Consider the following 21,877-nt stretch of genomic DNA (forward strand, 5'->3'; position numbering starts at 1 on the left):
CCCGATTTTTGTAACAATAACTATGTACAAGTAATGCAGACAATCCGCACTTGGGATGGGCGCCCAGCATCCACTACGGACTATGAGAAATAGAATTATCGGTAAGTAAATTCTTATTTTCTCTAACGTCCTAGTGGATGCTGGGGACTCCGAAAGGACCATGGGGATTATACCAAAGCTCCCAAACGGGCGGGAGAGTGCGGATGACTCTGCAGCACCGAATGAGAGAACTCCAGGTCCTCCTCAGCCAGGGTATCAAATTTGTAGAATTTAGCAAACGTGTTTGCCCCTGACCAAGTAGCTGCTCGGCAAAGTTGTAAAGCCGAGACCCCTCGGGCAGCCGCCCAAGATGAGCCCACTTTCCGTGTGGAATGGGCTTTTACAGATTTTGGCTGTGGCAGGCCTGCCACAGAATGTGCAAGCTGAATTGTACTACAAATCCAACGAGCAATCGTCTGCTTAGAAGCAGGAGCACCCAGCTTGTTGGGTGCATACAGGATAAACAGCGAATCAGATTTCCTGACTCCAGCCGTCCTGGAAACATATATTTTCAGGGCCCTGACTACGTCCAGCAACTTGGAATCCTCCAAGTCCCTAGTAGCCGCAGGCACCACAATAGGCTGGTTTAAGTGAAATGCTGAAACCACCTTAGGAAGAAATTGAGGACGAGTCCTCAATTCTGCCCTGTCCGTATGAAAAATTAGGTAAGGGCTTTTATAGGATAAAGCCGCCAATTCTGAGACACGCCTGGCTGAAGCCAGGGCTAACAGCATTACCACTTTCCATGTGAGATATTTTAAGTCCACAGTGGTGAGTGGTTCAAACCAATGTGATTTTAGGAATCCCAAAACTACATTGAGATCCCAAGGTGCCACTGGAGGCACAAAAGGAGGCTGTATATGCAGTACCCCCTTGACAAACGTCTGAACTTCAGGAACAGAAGCCAGTTCTTTTTGGAAGAATATTGACAGGGCCGAAATTTGAACCTTAATGGACCCTAATTTGAGGCCCATAGACCGTCCTGTTTGCAGGAAATGCAGGAAACGACCCAGTTGAAATTCCTCTGTAGGGGCCTTCCTGGCCTCGCACCACGCAACATATTTTCGCCAAATACGGTTACATACATTGTATGGTTACATCCTTCCTGGCTTTGATCAGGGTAGGGATGACTTCATCCGGAATGCCTTTTTCCTTCAGGATCCGGCGTTCAACCGCCATGCCGTCAACGCAGCCGCGGTAAGTCTTGGAACAGACATGGTCCCTGCTGGAGCAGGTCCTTTCTTAGAGGTAGAGGCCACGGGTCTTCCGTGAGCATCTCTTGAATTTCCGGGTACCAAGTCCTTCTTGGCCAATCCGGAGCCACGAGTATAGTCTTTACTCCTCTCCTTCTTATGATTCTCAGTACTTTTGGTATGAGAGGAAGAGGAGGGAACACATACACTGACTGGTACACCCACGGTGTTACCAGAGTGTCCACAGCTATTGCCTGAGGGTCCCTTGACCTGGCGCAATATCTGTCCAGTTTTTCGTTGAGGCGGGACGCCATCATGTCCACCTTTGGTTTTTCCCAACGGTTCACAATCATGTGGAAGACTTCTGGGTGAAGTCCCCACTCCCCCGGGTGAAGATCGTGTCTGCTGAGGAAGTCTGCTTCCCAGTTGTCCACTCCCGGAATGAACACTGCTGACAGTGCTATCACATGATTCTCCGCCCAGCGAAAAATCCTTGCCACTTCCATCATTGCCCTCCTGCTTCTTGTGCCGCCCTGTCTGTTTACGTGGGCGACTGCCGTGATGTTGTCCGACTGGATCAACACCGGCTGACCCTGAAGCAGAGGTCTTGCCTGACTTAGGGCATTGTAAATGGCCCTTAGTTCCAGGATATTTATGTGAAGTGACGTTTCCATGCTTGACCACAAGCCCTGGAAATTTCTTCCCTGTGTGACTGCTCCCCAGCCTCTCAGGCTGGCATCCGTGGTCACCAGGACCCAATCCTGAATGCCGAATCTGCGGCCCTCTAGGAGATGAGCACTCTGTAACCACCACAGGAGAGAGACACCCTTGTCCTTGGAGACAGGGTTATCCGCTGATGCATTTGAAGATGCGATCCGGACCATTTGTCCAGCAGATCACACTGAAAAGTTCTTGCGTGGAATCTGCCGAATGGAATCGCTTCGTAAGAAGCCACCATCTTTCCCAGGACCCTTGTGCATTGATGTACTGACACTTGGCCTGGTCTTAGGAGGTTCCTGACTAGGTCGGATAACTCCTTGGCTTTCTCCTCCGGGAGAAACACCTTTTTCTGTACTGTGTCCAGAATCATCCCTAGGAACAGCAGACGTGTCGTCGGAATCAGCTGCGATTTTGGAATATTTAGAATCCATCCGTGCTGTCGTAGTACTACTTGAGATAGTGCTACTCCGACCTCTAACTGTTCTCTGGACCTTGCCCTTATCAGGAGATCGTCCAAGTAAGGGATAATTAAGACGCCTTTTCTTCGAAGAAGAATCATCATTTCGGCCATTACCTTGGTAAAGACCCGGGGTGCCGTGGACAATCCAAACGGCAGCGTCTGAAACTGATAGTGACAGTTCTGTACCACAAACCTGAGGTACCCTTGGTGAGAAGGGCAAATTGGGACATGGAGGTAAGCATCCTTGATGTCCAGAGACACCATATAGTCCCCTTCTTCCAGGTTCGCTATCACTGCTCTGAGTGACTCCATCTTGAACTTGAACCTTTTTATGTAAGTGTTCAAGGATTTCAGATTTAAAATGGGTCTCACCGAGCCGTCCGGCTTCGGTACCACAAACAGCGTGGAATAATACCCCTTTCCCTGTTGTAGGAGGGGTACCTTGATTATTACCTGCTGGGAATACAGCTTGTGAATGGCTTCCAATACCGCCTCCCTGTCGGGGGGAGACGTTGGTAAAGCAGACTTCAGGAACCGGCGAGGGGGAGACGTCTCGAATTCCAATTTGTACCCCTGAGATACTACCTGCAGGATCCAGGGGTCCACTTGCGAGTGAGCCCACTGCGCGCTGAAATTCTTGAGACGGGCCCCCACCGTGCCTGAGTCCGCTTGTAAGGCCCCAGCGTCATGCTGAGGACTTGGCAGAAGCGGGGGAGGGCTTCTGTTCGTGGGAAGAGGCTGTTTGCTGCAGTCTTTTTCCCCTTCCTCTGCCCCGGGGCAGATATGAGTGGCCTTTTGCCCGCTTGCCCTTATGGGGACGAAAGGACTGAGCCTGAAAAGACGGTATCTTTTTCTGCTGCGAGGTGACTTGGGGTAAAAAGGTGGATTTTCCAGCCGTTGCCGTGGCCACCAGGTCCGATAGACCGACCCCAAATAACTCCTCCCCTTTATACGGCAATACTTCCATATGCCGTTTGGAATCCGCATCCCCTGACCACTGTCGCGTCCATAATCCTCTTCTGGCAGAAATGGACATCGCACTTACTCTTGATGCCAGAGTGCAAATATCCCTCTGTGCATCTCGCATATATAGAAATGCATCCTTTAAATGCTCTATAGTCAATAATATATTGTCCCTGTCCAGGGTATCAATATTTTCAGTCAGGGAATCCGACCAAGCCACCCCAGCACTGCACATCCATGCTGAGGCGATTGCTGGTCGCAGTATAATACCAGTATGTGTGTATATACTTTTAAGGATATTTTCTAGCTTCCTATCAGCTGGTTCCTTGAGGGCGGCCGTATCAGGAGACGGTAACGCCACTTGTTTTGATAAGCGTGTGAGCGCCTTATCTACGCTAGGGGGTGTTTCCCAACGCGCCCTAACCTCTGGCGGGAAAGGGTATAATGCCAATAATTTTTTAGAAATTAGCAGTTTTTTATCGGGGGAAACCCACACTTCATCACACACCTCATTTAATTCATCTGATTCAGGAAAAACTACGGGTAGTTTTTTCACACCCCACATAATACCCTTTTTTGTGGTACTTGTAGTATCAGAAATGTTCAAAACCTCCTTCATTGCCGTGATCATGTAACGTGTGGCCCTACTGGAAAATACGTTTGTTTCCTCACCGTCCACACTGGAGTCAGTTTCAGTGTCTGTATCGACCTGAGGTAACGGGCGTTTTATAGCCCCTGACGGTGTTTGAGACGCCTGTACAGGTATTAACTGATTTGCCGGCTGTCTCATGTCGTCAACAGTCTTTTGTAAAGTGCCGACACTATCACGTAATTCTTTCCATAAGACCATCCAGTCAGGTGTCGACTCCCTAGGGGGTGACATCACTAACACAGGCAATTGCTCCGCCTCCACACCATTTTCCTCCTCATACATGTCGACAGCGTACCGACACACAGCACACACACAGGGAATGCTCTGACAGAGGACAGGACCCCACTAGCCCTTTGGGGAGACAGAGGGAGAGTTTGCCAGCACACACCAGAGCGCACTCTATAAAATATTATATATATATATATATATATATATATATATATATATATATATATATATATATATATATATATATATATATATATATATATAGGGATAACCTTATATAAGGTGTTTTTCCCTAATATAGCTGCTGTATATATTAATATGCCAATTTAGTGCCCCCCCTCTCTTGTTTTACCCTGTTTCTGTAGTGCAGGACTGCAGGGGAGAGAGTCAGGGAGCCTTCCTCCAACGGAGCTGTGAGGAAAAAATGGCGCTTGTGTGCTGAGGAGATAGGCTCCGCCCCTTTTTCAGCAGCCTCTCTCACGCTTTTTTGTGGAAAACTGGCAGGGGTTAAATACATCCATATAGCCCAGGAGCTATATGTGATGTATTTTTAGCCATTTAAGGTATTTTCATTGCGTCCCAGGGCGCCCCCCCCCAGCGCCCTGCACCCTCAGTGACCGGAGTGTGAAGTGTGCTGAGAGCAATGGCGCACAGCTGCGGTGCTGTGCGCTACCTTATTGAAGACAGGACGTCTTCTGCCGCCGATTTTCCGGACCTCTTCACTCTTCTGGCTCTGTAAGGGGGCCGGCGGCGCGGCTCCGGGACCCATCCATGGCTGGGCCTGTGATCGTCCCTCTGGAGCTAATGTCCAGTAGCCTAAGAAGCCCAATCCACTCTGCACGCAGGTGAGTTCGCTTCTTCTCCCCTTAGTCCCTCGATGCAGTGAGCCTGTTGCCAGCAGGTCTCACTGAAAATAAAAAAACCTATTTAAACTTTTACTCTAAGCAGCTCAGGAGAGCCACCTAGATTGCACCCTTCTCGTTCGGGCACAAAATCTTAACGGAGGCTTGGAGGAGGGTCATAGGGGGAGGAGCCAGTGCACACCAGCTAGTCCTAAAGCTTTTACTTTGTGCCCAGTCTCCTGCGGAGCCGCTATTCCCCATGGTCCTTTCGGAGTCCCCAGCATCCACTAGGACGTTAGAGAAATGTATTTTATGTCCACTGTACAATTCTCAAATGTCAGGTGGTGTTGCACACACTTCTGCTATCATGTTTTGTCTTCAGTTTGTTTACTGTAATATGCCTCCTGGCAGATGCGTCTATGTTCAAGCATCATACAGAGTTACATCCTGCTTTAGCAAACATGCTGGAGCAGCACACTGCAGGGTTTCTTTCAAGTGCACTGAGGACTAAGGGAGGTCCATGGGCTGTCCCTAGTAAGTGAGAACATGGGAGGGGTTTAAGATCCAGAAGCAGGGCAAAAGGTATTGCTCTCCTGGACAGTGCCAACACGGGATTGTGGCTCTAGTAGTTGGATCTAGGGACGGACCAGAGGTGTCGGAGTGGGGGGTGCAAGGGGGAAGCTTCACCCCCCCCCCAAACATGATGGAGGCGCTGGTGCGGGGGGAGTGCTTACTTCTGCATCCCCGTTCAACTTTAAAAGTAGTGTGCTACCGCAAGCGAGGTGCGGTGTCCCTTCTATACTAACCGGTTCTTTTCACTGGTGATGCATTACTGGGAGGAGGCGTGGCTGTGCGCTCACCCTCACTGATGGGGGGGAGGGGGAGGGAGGGAGGGTAGGAGAACGGTACCACAGAAGGGGTGCCAAAATGAAATTCTAACTAGCCCCCCCACGTAAAATCATTCTGGCGCCCATGGGAAGGACTGACAAGGTTGAGATAGAAGTAGATTGTGGAATGTTCCCAGAGACTATACTGCCATGTGTACCCAGAAGCCGAAGACACTGGGGGGGTGGGGGGCAGCCTATAGTGCCATGCGCTCCCTGCTGGCCATCTATAGTGGTGGATGTCTATCAGAGCAATTCAATTGTAGTTTTGAACAGATGTTCATTAGCATTCAAGGCGTCTGAAAGCACGATAAATACTATTGAGTATCTAAAGTCTGGGTTTGGGCACCCAAACTACAAACTTTTCATACAATTTTTCTCACACCTCCGGAGGCTGCGATAAAAAAAAAAAAAAAAAAAAGGATTTTAATTACCTGAGACGGTAAATCCTTTTCTCGTAGTCCGTAGAGGATGCTGGGGTCCACATTAGTACCATGGGGTATAGACTGGTGGTGGACCAGTCTATACCCCATGGTACTAATGTGGACCCCAGCATCCATTGGCACTGTAAGAGTTTAATAGTGTGGGCTGGCTCCTCCCTCTATGCCCCTTCTACCAGACTCAGTCTAGAAAACCGTGCTCGAGCAGACGACATACTTCGAGAGAAGGAAATACAGATAGTTGCGAGATTCATACCAGCTCACACAACAGACAAACCCGGCTAACAAGCACAGCAACAGCTGAAACAGTAAACAATGCAGAACTTACCTAGGAACCAGGTAGAACTGAACCATAAAACCAAAGCAGGAAAACGAAGCACTGGGCGGGCAGCCCAGCATCCGCTACGGACTACGAGAAAAGGATTTACCGTTTCAGGTAATTAAAATCCTATTTCTCTTACGTCCTAGAGGATGCTGGGGACTCCGTAAGGACCATGGGGTATAGACAGGCTCCGCAGGAGACATGGGCACTTTAAGACTTTAAATGGGCGTTAACTGGCTCCTTCCTCTATGCCCCTCCTCCAGACTCCAGTTAGATCCTGTGCCCAAAGGAGACTGGTCACACAATAGGGGAGCTCTACTGAGTTTCTCTAGAAAATAGACTTTGTTAGGTTTTTTATTTTCAGGGAGCACTGCTGGCAACAGGCTCCCTGCTTCGTGGGACTGAGGGGAGAGAAGCAGACCCACTTTCCTAGACTGATGGGCTCTGCTTCTTAGGCTACTGGACACCATTAGCTCCAGAGGGTCTGAACACTGGTGTCCTCTAGCTATTCGTTCCCGGAGCCGCGCCGCCGTCCTCCTCACAGAGCCGGAAGATAGAAGCCGGGTGAGTATAGGAAGCAAGAAGATTTCAGAGGCGGCAGAAGACGTCAGATCTTCATGAGGTACCACGCAGCAGTCGCGCTGCGCGCCATTGCTCCCATACACACACACACACACACACACACACACAAGGCACTACAAACAAGGGTGCAGAGCGCAGGGGGGGGCGCCCTGGGCAGCAAACTTTACCTCAGATACTAGACTGGCATAGTATATACACTGCATAGGCAGGGTATACAAACCCCCGCCAGTATAAATAATAGCGGGACCAAAGCCTGCCATCAAGGGGGCGGGGCTTCTTCCCTCAGCTCTAGCCAGCGCCATTTTCTCCACAGCTTGCTGCAGAGACGCTGCTCCCGGACTCTGCCCTGCTATACACAAGTAACAGGGTGCAAAACGAGGGGGGCACAATAATTTGGTGCTGATTTGATATATATTTATATATAAAAGCGCTTACAGGTCTAAGGTATTGTTAATATATTTCAGACTGTGGCGGCGCTGGGAGTGAGCTGACAAATTCCCTCTCTGTCTCTCCAAAGGACCTCATTGTGGGTCTGTCCCCTATAATCCAGTGTGTTTGGGGTTGTCAGTACGTGTGTGTCGACATGTCTGAGGTGGAAGGCTCTTCGAAGGAGGAAGCGGAGCAGAATGTGGTAATGACTCTGTCGGCACCGCCGACTGCTGAATGGGTAGACATGTGGTATGTTTTGAATGCAAGTGTGGCTTTATTACATAAAAAGGTTGGACAAATCTGAGTCTCAGAACCAAGCATGGAGACAATCCATGGATATTACTGTGTCACAGAACCCATCAGGGTCCCAGAAACGTCCCTATACCCAGATAGCAGACACTGATACCGACACGGATTCCGACTCCAGTGTCGACTATGATGATGCGAGGTTACACCCAAGGGTGGCCAAGAATATTCAATACATGATTATAGCAATAAAAGATGTATTACATATCACAGAGGACCCCTCTGTCCCTGACACAAGGGTCTGTATGTTTAAGGAGAAGAAACGTGAAGTAACGTTTCCCCCATCTCATGAACTGAACGCTCTATTTGAAAAGGCTTGGGAAACCAGACAAGAGGCTGCAGATTCCCAAGAGAATTATTATGGCGTATCCTTTCCCCTCACAGGACAGGTTACGGTGGGAATCATCACCCACGGTGGATAAAGCCTTGACGCAATTATCCAAAAAAGTGGCCCTACCGTCCCCGGACACGGCGACCCTAAAGGATCCTGCGGACCGCAAGCAGGAAACCACTTTAAAATCAATTTATGCGACTACGGAAGCCCTGCTCAGACCGGCGGTTGCGTCGGCATGGGTGAGTAGCGCAATTGCAGGTTGGGCAGATAACTTGTCATCTGACATGGACACCCTCGACAGGGATACTGTTCTGTTAACTTTAGGTCACATCAAGGACGCAACGTTATACCTAAGGGAGGCTGCGAGAGATATTGGCCTCTTGGGATCAAGGGCCAATGCCATGGCAATTTCAGCTAGGAGGTTGCTGTGGACCAGTCAATGGACTGGTGATGCTGACTCCAAGAGACTTATGGAGGCTTTGCCTTACAAAGGTGAAGTTTTGTTTGGGGTTGGCCTCGCGGACCTGGTTTCCACAGCTACCGCGGGTAAGTCTTCTTTTTTGCCTTTTGATCCCCCACAGCAAAAGAAAACGCCTCAATACCAGATGCAGTCTTTTCGGTCTCATAAATTCAGAAAGGGGCGTGGATCATCTTTCCTCGCCAGATGTAGAGGAAGAGGGAAAAGAACACCAGCTACGGCTAGTTCCCAGGAGCAAAAGTCCTCTCCGGCTTCTGCCAAATCCACCGCATGACGCTGGGGCTCCCCTGCGGGAGTCCGCACCGGTAGGGGCACGTCTTCAGCTCTTCAGCCAGGTCTGGGTTCAGTCGGACCTGGATCCTTGGGTGCTAAGAATTGTGACCCAAAAGGTACAAACTGGAGTTCGAAGACGTGCCTCCACACCGATTTTTCAAATCGGCCTTACCAGCTTCTCTCCCTGAGAGAACAATAGTTTCAGCGGCAATACAAAAGCTGTGTCAACAGCAAGTGATTATCATGGTTCCCTTGTTACAACAGGGAAAGGGTTTTTATTCAACTCTATTCGTGGTCCCGAAGACAGATGGCTCGGTCAGACTAGATTCTGAACCTAAAATCCCTAAACCTGTATTTGAAGAGATTCAAATTCAAGATGGAATCTCTCCGAGCAGTGATCTCCAGTCTGGACGGGGGGGATTTTATGGTGTCACTAGACAAAGGATGCATACCTTCATGTCCCCATATAACCTCCTCATCAGGCGTTCCTGAGATTCGCTGTGCAGGATTGTCATTACCAATTTCAGACATTGCCGTTTGGGCTTTCCATGGCCCCGAGGATTTTCACCAAGGTAATGGCGGAAATTATGGTGCTCCTGCGCAAGCAGGGTGTCACAATTATCCCGTACTTGGACGATCTCCTGATAAAAGTGAGATCAAGAGAACAATTACTGAAAAGCGTGGAACTCTCTCTGAGGGTGCTACAACACCACGGCTGGCTTCTAAATTTGCCAAAGTCGCAGTTGGTTCCGACAACTCGGATGTCGTTTTTGGGCATGATTCTGGATACGGAAAGACAGAGGGTTTTTCTTCCAGTGGAAAAAGCTCAGGAAATCCTGAACATGGTCAAGGATCTGCTGAATCCAAAAAAAGTGTGTTGATTCATCAATGCACTCGAGTGTTGGGAAAGATGGTGGTGGCCTACGAGGCCATTCCCTTTGGCAAGTTACATGCAAGAACTTTTCAGTGGGACCTACTGAACAAGTGGTCAGGGTCCCATCTCCAAATGCATCGGATGATAAGCCTGTCCCCCAGGGCCAGGATCTCTCTCCTGTGGTGGCTCCAGAGTGCTCACCTTCTAGAGGGTCGCAGGTTCGGAATTCAGGATTGACTTCTCGTGACCACGGATGCGAGCCTCCGAGGATGGGGAGTGGTCACACAGGGAAAAAACTTTCAGGGAATATGGTCAAGCCAGAAGGCTTATCTGCACATAAATGTGCTGGAATTAAGGGCCATATACAACGGCCTGAGACAGGCGGAGCATCTTCTTCGCAACCTACCTGTTCTGATCCAGTCAGACAACATCACAGCCGTGGCGCATGTAAACTGACAGGGCGGAACAAGGAGCAGAGCAGCAATGGCGGAAGCCACCAGGGTTCTTTGCTGGGCAGATTATGTGAGCGCTGTCAGCAGTATTCATTCCAGGAGTGGACAACTGGGAAGCAGACTTCCTCAGCAGGCACGATCTCCATCCAGGAGAGTGGGGACTTCATCAAGAGGTCTTTGCAGAAGTGACAAGTTGCTGGGGACTCCCTCAAATAGACATGATGGCGTCACGCCTCAACAAGAAGATCCGGACATATTCCAGGTCGAGGGACCCTAAGGCGATAGCAGTGGACGCGCTAGTAACACCATGGGTGTATCAGGCGGTCTATGTGTTCCCTCCACTCATCTCAAAAATATTGAGAATCATAAGAAGAACAAAGGTTCAGACGATACTCATTGTTCCAGATTGGCCTCGAAGGGCCTGGTATCCAGATCTTCAGGAAATGCTCACGGAAGATCCTTGGCCTCTTCCTCTCAGAGAGGACCTGTTACAACAGGGGCCGTGTGGGTTCCAGGACTTACCGCGATTACGTTTGACGGCATGGCGGTTGAACACCAGATCCCCTGGAATACCTTTCCTAGCTAGGAAGTCATCCCTACTCTACTTAAAGCTAGGAAGGAGGTAACGGCGAAGCACTATCACCGTATCTGGAGGAAGTATGTGTCTTGGTGTGAATCCAAGAATGCTCCTACGGAGGATTTCCAGCTGGGTCGTTTTCTCCATTTTCTACAGACAGGAGTGGATATGGGCCTAAAGTTAGGCTCCATTAAGGTGCAGATTTTTCGGCATTATCAATATTCTTTCAGAAGGAATTGGCCTCTCTTCCAGAAGTGCAGACTTTTGTGAAGGGAGTACTGCACATCCAACCTCCTTTTGTGCCCCCAGTGGCACCTTAACGTGGTGTTACAGTTCCTTAATTCACATTGGTTTGAACCTCTTCAAACTGTTGACTTGAAATTTCTCACTTGGAAAGCGGTCATGTTATTGGCCTTGGCATCTGCAAGGCGGGTGTCCGAATTGGCGGCCTTGTCTCACAAGAGCCCCTATCTGATTTTCCATGTAGATAGAGCGGAATTGAGAACTCGTCCTCAATTTCTACCCAAGGTGGTTTCGTCGTTTCACATGAACCAACCTATTGTGGTGCCTGTGGCTACGGATGTCTTGGAGGATTCCAAGTCCCTTGATGTGGTCAGGGCTTTAAAAATCTATATAGCCAGAACGGCTCGTATTAGGAAAACAGAGGCACTGTTTGTCCTATATGCGGCCAACAAGATTGGCGCGCCTGCTTCCAAGCAGACTATTGCACGCTGGATCTGTAACACGATTCAGCAGGCTCATTCTATGACTGGATTGTTGTTACCAAAATCGGTAAAGGCCCATTCCACTAGGAAGGTGGGTTCTTCTTATTGGGCGGCTGCCCGAGGTGTCTCGGTGTTACAGCTTTGCCGAGCAGCTATTTGGTCGGGTTCAAACACTTTTGCAAAATTCTATAAGTTTTGATACCCTGGCTGATGAGGACCTCATGTTTGCTCAATCGGTGCTGCAGAGTCATCCGCACTCTCCCGCCCGGTCTGGAGCTTTGGTATAAACCCCATGGTCCTTACGGAGTCCCCAGCATCCTCTAGGACGTAAGAGAAAATAAGATTTTAAACCTACCGGTAAATCTTTTTCTCCTAGTCCATAGAGGATGCTGGGCGCCCGTCCCGGTGCGGACTGAAATCTGCAATAATTGTACATAGTTATTGATAAGGTAACACAAAGGTTGTGTTACAGTTGAGATCAGGCTGTTGCTAATTTTTGTTGTTCATACTGTTAACTGGTTTACTTATATACCATGTTGTACGGTGTGTTTGTGGTGTGAGCTGGTATGTGTCTCACCCTTAATTAACAAAATCCTTTTCCTCGTAATGTCAGTCTCCTCTGGGCACAGTTCCTATAACTGGAGTCTGGAGGAGGGGCATAGAGGGAGGAGTCAGTTCACGCCCATTTAAAGTCTTAAAGTGCCCATGTCTCCTGCGGAGCCCGTCTATACCCCATGGTCCTTACGGAGTCTCCAGCATCCTCTACGGACTAGGAGAAAAAGATTTTACCGGTAGGTTTAAAATCTTATTTTTCTCTTACGTCCTAGAGGATGCTGGGGTCCATATTAGTACCATGGGGATGTACCAAAGCTCCCAGAATGGGAGGGAGAACGCGGAGGCTCCTGCAAGAACGCTTGATCAAACTTGAGGTCATCAGAAGCCAAAGTGTCGAACTTGTAAAACCTGGCAAACGTGTTCGAACCTGACCAAGTAGCAGCTCGGCAAAGCTGTAGTGCCGAGACACCCCGGGCAGCCGCCCAAGAAGAACCCACTTTACGAATAGAGTGGGCCTTAACAGATTTCGGACACGGCAATGCTGCCGTAGAATAGGCATGCTGGATAGTGAACCTGATCCAGCGTAAAACCGACTGCTTCAAAGCAGGACACCCAATTTTCTTGGGATCATAGAGGACAAACAGAGTCAGTTTTCCTATGACGAGCTGTACACTCACATAGATCTTCAAAGCCCTCACAACATCCAAGGCCTTTGAAGCAATTGAGGAGTCAGTAGCCACTGGCACCATAATAGGCTGGTTGATATGAAAAGCCGATACAACCTTAGGCAGGAACTGTGGACGAGTCCAAAGTTCCGCCCTGTCTTCTTGAAAGATCAGATAAGGGCTTTTACAAGATAAAGCCCCCCAATTCCGACACGTGTCGAGCAGAAGCCAAGGCCAACAAAGTGACCGCCTTCCACGTGAGAAACTTGATGTCAGCCTCCAGTAGAGGCTCAAACCAAGCTGATTGTAGGAACTGCAACACCACATCTAGATCCCAGGGTGCCGTTGGCACCACAAAAAGAGATTTGATGTGCAGAACCCCTTTCAAAAAGGTCTGAACCTCAGGAAGGACAGCCAATTGCTTTTGAAAGAAGGTGGACAAGGCAGAGATTTGGACCTTGATGGAGCCCAATCTCAGGCCCATATCCACTCCTGCTTGCAGGAAAAGGAGAAAACGTCAGAATTGAAAATCCACCGCAGGAAATTTTCTGGATTCACACCAGGAAACATTTTTTCCAAATACGGTGGTAATGTATAGACGTTACCCCCTTTCTACCCTGAATCAGGGTAGGAATAACCTCGCTCGGGATACCTTTCCGAGCTAAGATCTGGTGTTCAACCGCCAAGCCGTCAAACGTAGCCGTGGTAAGTCTTGATAGGCGAACGGCCCCTGCAGCAGCAGATCCTCCCGAAGAGGTAAGGGCCTTGGATCCAGCAGAAGATCCAGCAGATCCGCATACCAAGCCCTTTGCAGCCAGTCCGGAGCAAGGAGGATTGCCAGAACCCTTGTTCTTCTTACCAGCTGAATAACCCTTGGGATCAGAGGAAGTGGAGGGAACACATACACTGACGGGAACACCCACGGTGCTGCCAGTGCGTCCACTGCCACTGCCTGAGGGTCTCTCGACCTGGAACAGTACCTTCCTAGCTTCTTGTTGAGGCGGGAGGCCATCATGTCTATGTGAGGAACCCCCCACCAAGCGGTTACTTCCTCGAACACCTCCGGATGGAGGCCCCACTCCCCTGGATGGAGATCGTGTCTGCTGAGGAAGTCTGCTTCCCAGTTGTCTACTCCCGGAATGAAGATTGCCGACATCGCTACAGCGTGCCTTTCTGCCCAGAGAAGGATTATTGACACCTCTGACATTGCAGCCCTGCTCTTCGTTCCCCCTTGTCAGTTTATGTAGGCCACAGTGGTCACGTTGTCCGACTGTACCTGAACAGCCCAATCTTGTAGCAGATGTGCTGCTTGCAGGAGGGCGTTGTACACGGCCCTTAGCTCCAGGATGTTTATCAGGAGAAGGGATTCTTGAAACGACCACTTTCCTTGAAAGGTTTCCCCCACAGCGACTGCTCCCCAACCTCTTAGACTTGCATCTGTGGTTAAGAGGATCCAGTTCTGAATTCCGAACCTTCGGCCTTCCAGAAGGTGTGGAAGTTGTAGCCACCAGAGGAGTGAAATCCTGGCTTTCGGAGACAGGCGTATTCTCTTGTGCATGTGTAGGTGAGAGCCCGACCACTGGTCCAAGAGGTCCAGATGAAATGGACGAGCGTGAAACCTGCCGTACTGTAGAGCCTCGTAGGCACCAACCATCTTCCGCAGAAGGCGGATGCATTGATAAACAGACACCCGGGTAGGCCGTAAGACCTTCCGGACCATTGTTTGAATCACCAGTGCCTTCTCCACCGGGAGAAACACCCTCTACACCTCCATGTCGAGGATCATTCCCAGGAAAGACAGCCTCCGCGTCGGCTCCAGATGAGACTTTGGAAGGTTCAGGATCCAACCGTGCTTCCTGAGCAGCTGTGTCGTGAGCGCGATGGATCGTAATAACCTCTCCCTGGACGACGCCTTGATCAGGAGATCGTCCAGATAAGGAATTATGTTCACCCCCTGCTTGCGGAGAAGAACCATCATCTCCGCCATCACCTTAGTGAAAATCCTTAGTACTGTGGAGAGGCCAAACGGCAGTGCCTGGAACTGATAGTGGTCATCCAACAGCGCAAACCTGAGGTATGCCTGATGCTGTGACCAAATGGGGAGGTAAGCATCCTTGATGTCCAGAGACACCAGGAACTCCCCCTCCGTTAGCCCTGAGATGACAGCTCTCAGAGATTCCATCTTGAATTTGAACTCCCTGAGATAAGGGTTCAAAGACTTTAAGTTCAGAATAGGCCGTACCGAACCATCCAGTTTCGGTACCACGAAAAGGTTTGAATAATAACCCTTGTTCCACTGCTGAGGCGGAACCGGAACGACGACTTCCGACACCACCAATTTTCTGATGGCCTCCAGAAGAATCGCTTTGTCCGCCAGCAGAGCTGGTAAGCCTGACTTGAAGAAACGGTGAGGCGGGGGGATCTTGAAACTCCAGTCTGTACCCCCTGGACACTATATCCAGGACCCAGGGGTCCAGACCAGACGACACCCAGACGTGGCTGAACTGTCGGAGTCTCGCCCCCACCTGACCGTCCTCCACGCCCAGCCGTCCACCGTCATGTGGAGGGCTTAGTGGCATCAGAAGCGGGCTTCTGGGCCTGAGAACCTGCGGAAGCAGGTTTCTTTCCTTTTGCACGACCACCTCTGAAGAAGGTGTTCGAAGGCTTGTTTTTTTCTTTGCCTCGCGGGCCGAAAGGACTGTGACGCGGCTGATGTAAAAGGCTTCTTCGTAGCCGATGCAGCTGAGGGGAGAAAAGTAGACTTACCCGCGGTAGCCGTGGCAATCCACGCATCCAGCGCCTTCCAAAGACAGCCTGACCCGTGTAGGGTAGGCCCTCCACGCTCTTCCTGGATTCCGCAGACCATTGGCGCAGCCAGAGACCCCTGCGAGCAGAGACAGACATGAAGGAGATCCCCGCAGCCATGGAGCCCAGGTCCTTCATGGAATCCACTAGGAACCCAGCAGAATCCTGAATATGGCGTAAAAACATATCAACGTCATCTTTATCCAGCGTAGCCGATTCTTCTGCAAAGTGATAGACCACCTGGCAATAGCTTTTGCAAACCAAGCACAGGCTATAGCAGGCCTTAATATAGCCCCAGAAACCGTGTACATGGATTTTAACGTAGCATTCACCTTGCGATCCACCGGGTCTTTCAACGCGGTAGATCCTGGTACCGGCAGCACCACCTGTTTGGACAGCCTAGATAAAGAAACATCAACCAATGGTGGGGACTCCCATTTTTTCCTATCTTCCTCTGGGAAGGCAAAAGGAACCAAAACCCTCTTGGGGATCTGAAATTTATTTTACGGAGGTTCCCAGGCCTTTTCAAAGATAGAGTTTCCTTCTTTGGATGCAGGGAAGGTGAGTGGGGGGGGGGGGGGGGGGGGGGGCTTCTTACTTTCTCTAAAGAAGGCCTCCTCCACCTGTTCCGGAGCTGTGTCTGAAATGTGCAAAACATCTCTAACAGCCGCAATCATCAACTGTACCCCCTTGGCAAGCGATTCCGTTCCCTCGACACATCCCCGTCTGCAGTGTCAGAGTCGGTGTCCGTGTCATCCTGCAACATTGCAAGTGCATGTTTCTGAGAATGAATCGCAGGGGACCCCGAAGGCAAGTATCAGACCAAACAACCATAGAGGACTGGAGGACCTGAGTGGCGTGCTCAGTCCTAGCAACTCTATCAGAAATCTGGGAAATTGTCCCCCTCAGAGAGACTAACCATTCTGGCTCTCTAGCAGGGATCTGCGCTAAAACTGTGCAATCCTGATTACATGGAATGGAGTCCTCTTGTGAGGATAATCCTCTGCAGCATATGATACATTGTCCCTAGACATGTTAACACACACACACACACACACGGTATTATGAAGGCAGAGTTTCCCCCCCAAAGAATGGCAGAGAGACACAGAGATTGGAGCCAACCCACACACAGCGCTATTAAAAAGGTATATGGAGTCCCTAACCAGCGCTGACTGTGTCCCTTAATAGGTGACACAGTCTGTATACAGCTCCCCCCTTATACAACCCCTTGGTATCGTACAGATAGCTGGAGAATGCTCTGGAGGGACCTGGATCCACTTGGCAGTGAGAGCAGGCAGGAAAAATGGCGCTGAACGCTGCTGGGTCCGCTCTGAGGAGAAGCTCTGCACCCTTCAATGGCGCCGGCTTCCCGCTCTGTAAAGAGACTATACTGGCCTGGAGGAACAGTGGCTGACCTGGATCCGCAGACCCCGTCAGGAGATGACCAGTGTGGGGTCTGGAGCAGGCCCAGGACGCTCTCCCCAGCGCCACACCAAGGTACACTGGGCAGCGCTCCCGCCCTAATAGCCCTCCTCTTCACACTGTCCCCCCCCGCCCGCTTGCAAGGGGGGATAGTGACCCTCTCGCCATGTTTAGCATCTGGGGGGGTGGCGACCGGCTGATGGGGCGAACGTTCCCCTGTGGCGGGGCGCGATTGGACCCCCCGGAGCTAACGTCCAGTCAGTGGGAGCCCACGCTGCAGGGAGGCTGTCGCCAACAGCCTCCCAAGAAGAAAGAAAGAAAGAAAGAAAGAAGAAAGAAAGAAAGAAAGAAAGAAAGAAAGAAAGAAAGAAAGAAAGAAAGAAAGAAAAGAAAGAAAGAAAGAAAGAAAGAAAGAAAGAAAGAAAGAAAGAAAGAAAGAAAGAAAGAAAGAAAGAAAGAAAGAAAGCTCTTTTACCAAGAGAACTCCGTAGAGCTCCCCTAGCTGTGACCGGCTCCTCCGGGCACATTTTATAAACTGAGTCTGGTAGGAGGGGCATAGAGGGAGGAGCCAGCCCACACTATTAAACTCTTACAGTGCCAATGGCTCCAGGTGGACCCGTCTATACTCCATGGTACTAATATGGACCCCAACATCCTCTAGGACGTAAAAGAAAAAATTTGACTGCTGCGGCTAATGGTCACTTGATCAGATGAACAGCTGAATTGCTCCGATAGACGCCTATTACTATAGTCGGCCAGCATGGGGAGCACGGCACAATTTAATTCCCCAAGCCCTACAACATGGTTTGAGCAATGAAGTGTGCAGTTCAGCAGCCAAGATTGTGCCTTGAAAGACATGGGTAATATACAGTATAGCAGCTGATGACATACAAGGGCGTGTCATTTGCAGTGGGGTGAACCCCTTTGTATGGTCACATTTTGCTATTATAGTGTGCAGTGTCAGATAGATAGATAGATAGATAGATACCTATCTATATTTTAAATTGATGAGTCTATTACTTTTTGCCAATTCTGATTTACTTAACACACACACTGAGGTACTGTAAAGGCCAGGGAAGATGCATAATGCGGTGTACACACTGGTAGATATATCTGCAGATCAATGGATCTGCAGATATAGCTATAGCCGGATGAAGCAGTGTGCTGTGCGTACTCACTGCCCGATCCAATGTGACTGACATCTCAAACTGGGCGTGCATTTACATGCGCCTGCCCTATTCGGTCGCCAATCGCCGCCGACTGCTGCAGCACGTGTACGTACACACACACACACACACACACACACAACAATGCACCAATATATAGCATTTACCAACATATCGTTGTTACACACTGGCCTTTGGTCCAGCAATATATCAGCTGTTCAATAGACCTATGTGCCAACCAGTTAGGTAACAGGATGTGAAGAGCCAGGGATGGCTGGTTTAAACCAAATGGATTTTTTTTTTTTTTTTTTAAACCACTGTGTTTTGTGACATCTTAAAAAAAGCCTAATATACTAAAAAAAAAAAAAAAATAGTATTTTATTCCAAATTTTTAATGCCTGTGGCATGCCCAGTGCTAATGCTTAACTATGGTGCGTGTGTATAGCTCTGAAAAGTGCTTTTGCATTTTCCATTTTGTATTGCTATTCAGGTTTATTTAATTATAATAAGTGATAAGTAGGGCTAATGCTTAACATTAACTTGTTTTTTCAATTTAATCTATCTCCGAGTGTACTTTGTATGGATGACTGTACAGTCTATCTACATATATTCAGATGAAATTGGAATAATAAGCTGTAAAAAAAAAAAAAAATTTATTAAAATATGGGAAAAAAACAAAAAAACAATACAAAGCATAAAAACCATAATGTTAGCAAGCATTATAACATGATTGATACAGGATTCTAATACACGATTTAATTTTTATTTCATGAACATTAATGCAAAAAACTGGTTTAAAAAAAAAAAAAAAAAAAGGGGGGGGGTTTAAACTGATTTCCCCCCCCCCCCTCCCATCATTACATTGGTATCCTCATGATCTAAAATATAATTAATAAAAATATAAAACAGAAAAGGCTCATCTATATGCTCCAATAAGTCTACATTAGTGCTACTCTTCAGTTCAGTAAATTTACTATGCAGCAATTGACAACATTAAATACAACACACTGCTAGATAAACAACAAAAATTATATCCTTGCCGTAAGATTTCCTCAGGCGACTTTCAAGAATAAATAATACCCATAGGAAAATTAGTTAAAGGTTACAGAAAAAAACAAAAAAAAAAACACTTAGAACATAAATATTTAAACCTGCGGTGAAACCTTAAGGTTAATTTTATTCAAGAACTGCGCAGTTTACTATTCCTATAAACAGAAATCATACCTGGTTTTGTATTACATAATACGGCCACTTCAGTCCAGTGGACAAAGATATGGCAGCTTTGAAAAACGCAACATAGTAGATTTACGGAATTCTAAAGGGGCCCAAACATCAGCAGAGTATCGGGGCAACTCTCCGTTCTCTCAACGCCTGGGTATCGAGGAAATTCAACATGTTGGACATCCTTGAATTGCTGAATCCTAGCAAAAAATTAATGGGATCAGCGAGTCTAGGATTTTTAACATGTAGGATTTTTCAGATTCCCTGACGGATTGGAGTTGGGGAATCGCCCAGCTGATGTTCGGACCACATTACAGGATTATTATTAATAGTTTCTTATATTCTTACAGACCTCAGACAAGGATATCTCCAAGACTTCAGATATTAGACCAAGACGTACACAAGTTCCACGTCTCTCAGTCCAACTCACTCTGCATGTGTCAATATTGACAGAATTAAAGCTTGCTGAAAATCAAGTTAGCTTCAAGTTGTTCTAATGGTTTCATCCGTGGACTGTATTGTTGGACTTGGTTTTCTATAAATTCATGTATCTTTGATATGCAGCATTATTAGTCTCTTAAATTAACTTTATACACAGTAATTTTATTTCATACTGATGAAAATAATAAGTTAACATCTTTAATATGCTTACATACCTCCCACAGGGCCAGTTCCGGGGCTTCTGGCGCCCCGGGCGGCATTAGGGGGCGTGGCTTCATACAGGGGGCGTGGTCAGTTACGCCCCCTGTACTGCTGTAGGATGTGCGGTGCGCGATGACGTCAAAGCGCACCGCACAGCAAAGGTCCTCTCCACGAAGGTAAACTAGACGCTAAGCGTCTAGTTCCCTTCGTGGAGAGGACCTTTGCTGTGCGGTGCGCGATGACGTCAATGCGCACCGCACATCATTACAGTGAAGGTCCTCTCCAGGAAGGGAAATTAGACGCGTAGCGTCTAGTTTCCCTTCGCAGCGGGCAGCCCACGAAGGGAAACTAGACGCGTAGCGTCTAGTTTCCCTTCACAACTGACAGCGGGCCGCGGCAGCGGGGGGCACCACAGCAGCAGCGGATCTTGCCATGGTGCGGCGCCCTCCGGAAGGCGGCGCCCCGGGCAAAAGTCCTGCTTGCCCGTGGCAAGATCTGCTACTGACCTCCCAACATGACCCTCTCCAGGAGGGACAGAATGCTCTGCTTCTGGACTTTAAATTTATGATTGCCGGCACCTGTGCTGAAACACCCGCTTTACCTGTTCAGCACAGGTGCCGGCAATCATAAATTAAGAGAAAAGTCCAGAAGCAGAGCACTGTGTCCCTCCTGGAGGGCTCTGGTATGAATGGTCGATCACTATTGGTCGACATTGACATGGTCAAAAGGTTGACACATGAAAAGGTCGACATGGATTTTTTAACTGTTTTTGGTGTCATTATTTCTGTAACAAGACCAGGAACCCCAATTAGTGTACCGCGTCCCCTTGCATGGCTGCGGACAAGGTGCCTCGCTCCGCTACCCTCGGCACAGGTTACTATTCCCAATCGTAGTCCACGTGGATGGTAAAGTATGAAAAAGTTTAAAAAAAAATAAAAAAAAAAAAAATAATTATATATATATATATATATATATATATATATATATATATATATATATATATATATATATATATATATATATATTTATTTTATATATATTTTTTTTAAAAGCCATGTCGACTTTTTCCATGTGTCAACAATTTATGTGTCGACCATTTGTCCATGTCGACCTAATGAGTGTTGACCTTAACATTGTCGATCATCTGAACGGATACCTTCCTGGAGAGGGTCATGTTGTGAGGTATGTGCTTATATTTGTCATAGCTGCAGTTAAAAATGCAGTGTATTTGGGAATATATTAAGTTTTTTCTTTTTCATTCCGCTTAGTATGGAGAGTGAATTTATCGAAAATGTATGAAATTATTCCAAATGTTGAAAGAAACAAGCATTTGAAATGGAATTACTGCAAAGCACATCAAGCCTCATTTTTAAAGAACCGCATTTAAGCTGCAGTTAACAAAACCCACTAGCATAAGTGCAGCTAATAGCTGTAGCACGGCATGTTAACACGCCAGCATGTGAAAACTGACAAGGACCTTAATTGAGGCACCTACAAAATGGCATGACTCTACATTGCACTTATTACTGAACACATTCCAATCACAAAGTGTGGTAACATTTACACAGTGCTCAGTACAATTACTTAAAAGATTTAGACTGCTTTCTACTTTATTTCTGATAAACGTT

At 48.2% G+C, this 21,877-nt stretch overlaps 1 protein-coding gene across 5 annotated transcripts in view; it reads right to left on the bottom strand.

The window, feature by feature from the left end:
• Window positions 1-21,877, bottom strand: part of SLC39A11 (solute carrier family 39 member 11) — a 1,124,245-nt gene that overhangs the window by 1,087,712 nt on the left and 14,656 nt on the right. The window contains exon 1 of one of the 5 annotated variants that reach the window (XM_063961154.1): window positions 19,960-19,979. The exons of the other annotated variants lie outside the window; for them this stretch is intronic. The gene's annotated coding sequence lies outside the window, so the exon portion shown is untranslated. Of the gene's footprint in view, window positions 1-19,959; window positions 19,980-21,877 lie in introns of those variants that run through there. 5 annotated transcript variants of the gene reach the window in all.

Source organism: Pseudophryne corroboree, chromosome 3 (assembly GCF_028390025.1).
Source record: "Pseudophryne corroboree isolate aPseCor3 chromosome 3, aPseCor3.hap2, whole genome shotgun sequence".
NCBI classification, from domain to species: domain Eukaryota; kingdom Metazoa; phylum Chordata; class Amphibia; order Anura; family Myobatrachidae; genus Pseudophryne; species Pseudophryne corroboree.